This window comes from Euphorbia lathyris, chromosome 9, assembly GCF_963576675.1.
Source record: "Euphorbia lathyris chromosome 9, ddEupLath1.1, whole genome shotgun sequence".
NCBI classification, from domain to species: domain Eukaryota; kingdom Viridiplantae; phylum Streptophyta; class Magnoliopsida; order Malpighiales; family Euphorbiaceae; genus Euphorbia; species Euphorbia lathyris.
The window spans coordinates 15,185,344-15,192,783 of record NC_088918.1 but is presented as its reverse complement, the minus strand read 5'-3'; the positions used below and the strand labels follow the sequence as shown (position 1 = coordinate 15,192,783).

The 7,440-nt window shown below is 41.1% G+C and overlaps 1 pseudogene; it reads left to right on the top strand.

Moving 5' to 3' along the window:
• The first annotated feature begins 251 nt into the window (after window positions 1–251).
• Window positions 252–7,166, top strand: LOC136207264 (uncharacterized; annotated as a pseudogene).
• Window positions 7,167–7,440: the final 274 nt, after the last annotated feature.

Sequence of the window (7,440 nt, the reverse complement as noted above, 5' to 3'; positions counted from 1 at the left end):
GAAGATTCTGATCGAGATTTTATTGAATATTATCTGTTATGACATATTTTGGATATTGTATGGAAAAACTTGCTTTGATATATTAGAATCTTCATATAAGTACTGTCTGCATGTCATTTGTTTTTTTCCTTGCTATACATAAATCATGAAAATAAAGATTTTAATTAACAATTCCTCTTAAGGCCAGCAGTTCACCAAGAATGGTATAGTCACCCCTGGCTCATTTTTACGAAACCCGAGCAAGAGTAAGAATGATGAACGAAGAGGCATATGAAGAAATGAGGAAAGAAATGGAAGAGTTGAAGGAACAAATGGCTAAGTTGGCTGGGCTTGCGGATCTAAATGATCAAATGACTCAACTAATGGAGATTGTGAAGAGAAAATCGGCATCAGAGACTCAGAAAATGCCTGAATCTCATGGCGCTGGGACCTCTTCTTCCTCTCGCGATAAAAAGAAAGATACTATTTTTATTGAAATACCAAGGAATGAGGAGGTTCATCCAGAAACACCCGTCGTCCCAGATCTTGACGACGTAAAAATAAGGGATGAATTGAGAAAGTTTGTTACAGAAAGGAGTCTGCTGGAAGAAAGGTTGAAGGCCATCGAAGGGGTCAATGGAACCACGGACGCTACGACACTTTGTCTGGTTTCAGATATCGTGATACCCTACAAATTCAAATCTCCCGAGTTTGAGAAATTTAGAGGGGCATCTTGTCCACAAACTCATATGACAATGTACTGTAATAAGATGGCAGCCTATGCCAGCAATGATAAGCTTTTAATGCACATTTTTCAAGAAAGCCTTAAGGGGCCAGTATTAAGGTGGTATACCCAACTTGATCGAGCTCATATTCGCAAGTGGAAGGACTTAGCAGACGCTTTCATGAAGCAATACAAACACAACATGGATATGGACCCTAATAGAGAGGATCTGAGAACCATGGAGAAAAAAGATTCTGAAACTTTCAAGGAGTATGCTCAGAAATGGAGAGACAAGGCAGCAGAGGTGATCCCACCTTTGTCCGATAAGGAAATGATATCTAGCTTTTTGGATACTCTTAAACCACCCTTTTACAACATGATGTTAGCCAACACAACTGGGAGCTTTTCTGATTTTGCTGTAGCGGGAGAAAGAATAGAGCAGGCCATACGAAAGGGAAAATTAGAGAGTAGTTCATCGGAAAAAAATTCTTTCCGGAAGGGCATCGTAGGGAAAAAGAAGGAGGAAGAGACGCATATGATTCACGGGTACCCATCTACAGAATATTCTAACTTCTCTCAGGGACCAAGCGCTTTCGCCACGAACATACCTCAAAATGGGTTTGTTGCACACGCCGCAGGGGGTTCGCAACAAAGGAATTGGAACAATACGTCGAATCAAGGGAATAACTTTTCCCAAAATGCCATGACCAGGAGACCTCAAGAGCCGATCGATCCAATTCCTATCACATATGCTGAACTGCTTCCCCAATTACTCCAAAGCAGACAAGTGTCAATTAGTCCTATAGAACCCATGGCACCGCCATATCCCAAATGGTATGATGCTAATGCCAAGTGTGAATACCATGCTGGAGTGTCAGGGCATAGTATCGAAAATTTCACTGCTTTTAAGAGAAAAGTTCAGCAACTGGTTAAAGCGGGATGGTTAAAATTCAATCAACGAGATCAGAAACCAGACGTGAATAAGAATCCACTTCCTAACCATGATGCAAAGATAGTGAATGTGGTGATGAACGATGATTGTTGCTTGATCAAGACCAAAGTGGGTGAAATAATAATGCCAATGGAACACTTATACCACATAATGTGCAAAATAGGACTACTCTAGGAAAATCCTGAAGGAAGAACCACATGTAGCTATCATGCGGAGAAAGTGGAACACCTGATCACGGAATGCGATCAGTTCAAGCAAAAGGTCCAAGAATGCATGGATGCGAAGATTTTAATTTTTGAGGCATCGAATCAAAGAATGGCAGGTGTGAACATGGTGCAAAGGGAGGAATCATCATTACCGATTCCTATAGTGATTAACTATGATAGAAGGCAACAAGCTCTTATTGGGGATCTTGAATCTACTTTCATGACAAAGTTGATCATTCAGGCTCCAACTTCTTTTCCATTTGAGAGTACACGGGCAATACCTTGGAAATATGATAGTATGGTAGTACCAGTCACGTGGAGAATTTTGATGACATTTCTGGAACGACAGGAATGACTAGGAGTGGTCAGTGTTTCACATCAGAGGAAGTAGAAAAGAGACGTCGAGAAAGTACAGAAAGGCGTAGAAAAGGAAAAGCAAAAGAGGGTGATACGATAGAGGACTCTTTGGAAAAAGAATTCGATACCTCCGATAATTCCTCCACTAAGGAAATTGTTACGGAGGATGAAGCTTGTGAATTCCTAAAGTTGGTAAAGCAAAGTGAGTACAGAGTGATTGAACAATTGAACCAAATACCAGCTCGCATATCCTTATTGTCATTGATAATGTCGTCAACATCCCATAGAGCAGCTTTACTCAAGATTTTGGACCAGGCATATGTATGCCATGATATATCGGTGGAAAATCTGAATAATATAGTAGGTAATGTGGTAGCATCCAACTATCTCACCTTTACAGATGATGAAATACTGATGGAGGGTACGGGGCACACCAAGGCACTGCATATCTCTGTTAAATGCAAGGATCACGTTGTTGCAAGGGTGTTGATTGATAATGGGTCATCCCTCAATATCATGCCTAGATCGACTTTAGCTCGACTGCCCGTGGATAGTTCATACATAAAGCCTAGCAACGTTCTAGTCAGGGCTTTCGATGGAACTAAAAGAGAGGTGATAGGTGATGTGGAGTTGCCAATTCAAATTGGACCAGTGACATTCAACATCGCCTTTCAAGTCATGGACATCACTCCCGTATATAGTTTGTTGCTCGGAAGACCATGGATCCATTCTGCAGGAGCAATCCCATCTTCGTTACATCAAAAGATCAAGTTCATAGTGAATGGGAAGCTAGTAGAGGTGTCTGGGGAGGAGGATATCTTGATAAGCAAATGCCCTTCGACACCTTACATCGACGTCGCCGAAGAGTCAATCGAAAGCTCATTTCAAACATTCGAGGTTGCAAGTGCAGCCTATATTACTAAAGGGCCGCAAATTTTTATGCCCCGACACTCTAAGGCAGTAATGGCAATGGCCAAGGAAATGATAAGAAGCCATTATCAGGCGTAAAGAGGTTTAGGAAAGAATAATCAAGGAATGGTTGATTGTTTGGAACCTTTGGTAAACTACTTTCGAGTAGGATTGGGGTACCACGCTACTAGGCACGAAAGGTGGAAGATACAACAACAAAAAAGAGAAGCCCGCCTTGCCAGGTTGGAAAATAGGGAGGTCAATGAAGATAAAAGGGAGTTTCCTCCCATAAGCAGTGCTTTCATAAGTAAGGGAAGGTTCTCGCTAAATGACGGGACGATGGTCATTTCAGTGATAGGGAAAGACGAGGGTGATCCAGGACCAAGTGACTGGGTGTCTGTTTGTGAAGGAGAGCTCCAGAATTGGAAAACTTATGATCTTCCTGTAAAAAAGTAATAATAAGCGTTAATTTCTTTAAATTATGCCTAAGGTTTAAAGAATGAAATGTTATCTGGCGCCCTTTTATTTTTCAATAAAAAGTTATTCAATAAAGTGCAAGTTTTCATACCTACGACCATCTTTCTTGTCTTTTCATATATCTATACCAATATTTATTATTTCTTTTTTTTTCTTTCTTCTTCCTTTTATGATGTGTGCATTCAGGAGCAGTGATGAGGTATTTGACAATCATGATAATTATGAACCAATTTGCAATTTTGATAATTCGGTCTATGAAATAGACTCTGAAGGAGAAATCGAGGAGGAAATCCCTACAGAAATTGAAAGGATGTTAGAAGCGGAAAAGAAAACCATGAAACCACAAGATGAGGCCCTAGAAGTAGTCAACTTGGGGACGGAAAAGGAGCCCAGAGAAGTTAAGATAAATGGAACTTTGGACCAAGATATGCCCGGTCTAAATACAGACATAATGGTGCATAAGTTACCGCTAAAACCTGAGTCCAAACCGGTGAAACAAAAATTGAGAAAAATGAAGCCGGAAACATTGTTAAAAATAAAAGAAGAGGTGAAAAAGCAATTTGATGCTGGCTTTTTAGCAGTATCTAATTATTCAGAATGGGTTGCAAATGTGGTACTAGTTCCAAAAAAGGATGGAAAGGTGAGGATGTGTGTGGATTACAGGGATTTGAATCGAGCCAGTCTGAAAGATAACTTTCTGTTACCCCACATTGATGTATTGGTGGATAACACCGCCGGGTACCATATGTTATCCTTGATGGATGGATTTTCAGGCTACAGCCAGATCTTGATGGATATGCTAGATAGAGAAAAAACGATTTTTGTAACCCTGTGGGGAACCTTCTGTTACAAGGTGATGTCGTTTGGGTTAAAGAACGCGGGGGCAACGTACCAAAGGGCAATGGTCACTATATTCCATGACATGATGCACAAGGAAATGGAGGTATACGTGGACGATATGGTAGCAAAATCGCGAGCAAATGAATATCACGTGGTCGTACTAAGGAAAGTCTTTGAGCGGCTCCGGAAATTTCAAATACGACTAAACCCTTCGAAGTGTGTGTTCGGCATTACTTCTGGAAAGCTCCTAGGATTCATTGTGAGTAGAAGAGGGATTGAAGTTGACCCAGACAAAATTAAGGCGATACATGAGATGCCTCCCCCAAAATCAGAAAAAGAAGTGAGAGGTTTCCTAAGGAAGTTGAACTATATAGCTCGTTTCATAGCTCAATTAACCTCGACCTACAAATCGATCTTCAAGTTACTAAGGAAGTGCAATCCTTGCAAGTGGAACCTAGATTGTCAAAAAGCCCTTGACAAGATAAAAGAATACTTGCAAAATCCACCGATATTGCAGCCCGTTAATCCGGATAAGCCATTGTTGCTCTACTTAACGGTACACGATAATTCCATGGGCGCACTCTTGGCACAACATGATGAAACAAAGAAAAAGGAGCACACCATTTACTATGTCAGTAAAAAATTCACCGACTGTGAATCCAGATATTCCCCTCTAGAAAAAACTTGTGCAGCATTAGCTTGGGCGTCTCAGAGATTGAGACATTACATGCTAAATAATACTACGCGTTTGATCTCCAAGATGGACCCGGTTAAGTTCATCTTCGAAAAACCTGCATTAACGGGAAGGTTGGCCAGGTGGCAAGTCTTATTGTCTGAATATGACATTGTATATGTGGCTCAAAAGGCAATAAAGGGCTCGGTGATTGCGAATTTTCTTGCTGATAACCCCGTGGAACATGACCACCCAATGGAAGTGTCCTTCCCAGATGAAGACATTGTGGCTGTCGAGGTAGATGAAAATCCCCCTGACATGTGGACTATGAGGTTCGATGGAGCTTCCAACGCCATGGGTCATGGGATAGGGGTAGTTTTGGTATCACCAGAAGGTCAACACTTCCCTATCACGGCAAGACTATGTTTTCAGAATACCAACAATACGAGTGAGTATGAAGCGTGCGCTTTAGGGGTCCAAGCTGCGTTAGAAATGGGAATAAAAAATTTGAAAGTTTATGGAGATTCGGCTTTAGTCATCAACCAGCTTAATGGGGAGTGGGAAACTCGAGATAGTAAACTCATCCCATACCAAGAGCATATACAAGAAATGATCAAAGGTTTCCATTTCATCAAATTTGAACATGTATCCCGATTGGAAAACCAAATGGCAGATGCGTTGGCAACCTTAGCCTCAGCATTCGAACTAGAGAAATGTCAAAAACTACCGGCCATCGAGATTAGGTTGCATGAAGACCAGGCCTATTGTGGGAATATAGAGCAGGAGGCAGATGGGAAACCGTGGTATCATGATATCAAGAATTATATACAAGAGCAGATCTATCCCTAGGGGGCAACTAATAACGATAAGAGAGCGATAAGAAGATTGGCTACAAGTTTCTTTCTAAGCGGGGACATCTTGTATAAAAGGAACCACGATACCACTTTAATTCGATGTGTATGCTATCCTTACAATCAGAAGCTAGTAGAAGAGGTGCACGAAGGGTTTTGCTGAACCCACCTCGGAGGACATGCTCTGGCTAGGAAAATTTTGAGGATGGGCTACTATTGGATCAAGATGGAATCTGATTTCATCAAATATGTCCGAAAGTGCCACAAATGCCAAATTTATGCAGATGACATGAACGCACCATCCGAGCAGCTTCATGTAATGGTTGCGCCTTGGCCCTTTTCGATGTGGGGTTTAGACGTTATTGGGCCTATCAAACCAAAGGCTTCGAATGGCCATCGGTTCATCCTCGTCGCCATTGACTATTTTACCAAATGGGTTGAAGCTGCATCTTATGCTAGCGTAACCAAAACAGTGGTAACAAAGTTCATAAAAAACAACATTGTTTGCAGATATGGGTTACCCGAGCGCATCATTACAGATAACGCAAAGAACTTCAACAACAAAACCATGGAAGAGATGTGTATGCATTTCAAAATTAAGCATCACAATTCCACGCCTTACAGACCAAAAATGAATGGCGCTGTTGAAGCTGCGAACAAAAACGTCAAAAAAATCGTGCAGAAGATGGCATTGACTTACAAAGATTGGCATGAGATGTTACAGTTTGCGTTGCACGGGTACAAAACCACGGCTAGGACTTCCACTGGGGCGACTCCCTTCTCTCTAGTTTATGCTATGGAAGCTGTCTTACCCGTAGAGGTCGAGATTCCGTCATTAAGGATTATGATGGAAGCAGGAATAGAGGATTCGGAACGGGTTCAAAAGAGATATGACCAACTAAATTTCATTGAAGAAAAAAGGTTGACAGCAATATGCCACGGGCAACTTTACCAAAGAAGGCTGATAAAGTCGTATGGCAAAAAGGTGAGACTCAGGCAGTTTCGAGAGGGGGAATTGGTGCTTAAAAAGATTATTTTAAAGAACCTAGACCCTCGGGGAAAATGGACCCCAAAATATGAAGGCCCTTATGTGGTGAAGAGGGCGTTCACGGGAGGGGCATTAACTTTGACAAACATGGATGGCAACGAGCTGCCAAACCCTGTGAATTCTGATTCTGTCAAAAAATATTTTGCATAAGTTGTGCTTAGGATTGTCAAACGATTGTCAAACATCTTATTCTCGTATTTGAATAACGCATGATTCTATAAAAAAAAACATCTCTGATCCTCTGTCAACCACGAACACGCCCTATATACGTATATACTTTTAATATATAATTACGCTCACATAAAAGAAGTCTTTTCATTATATTCTTGTTTTCTTTTCTCTCGCATAATACTGATGAATTTTTATGAAAAAAAGGGGAACATGATGCTAACGAATATTATTACACAAAAGGGGAAGATTGTAA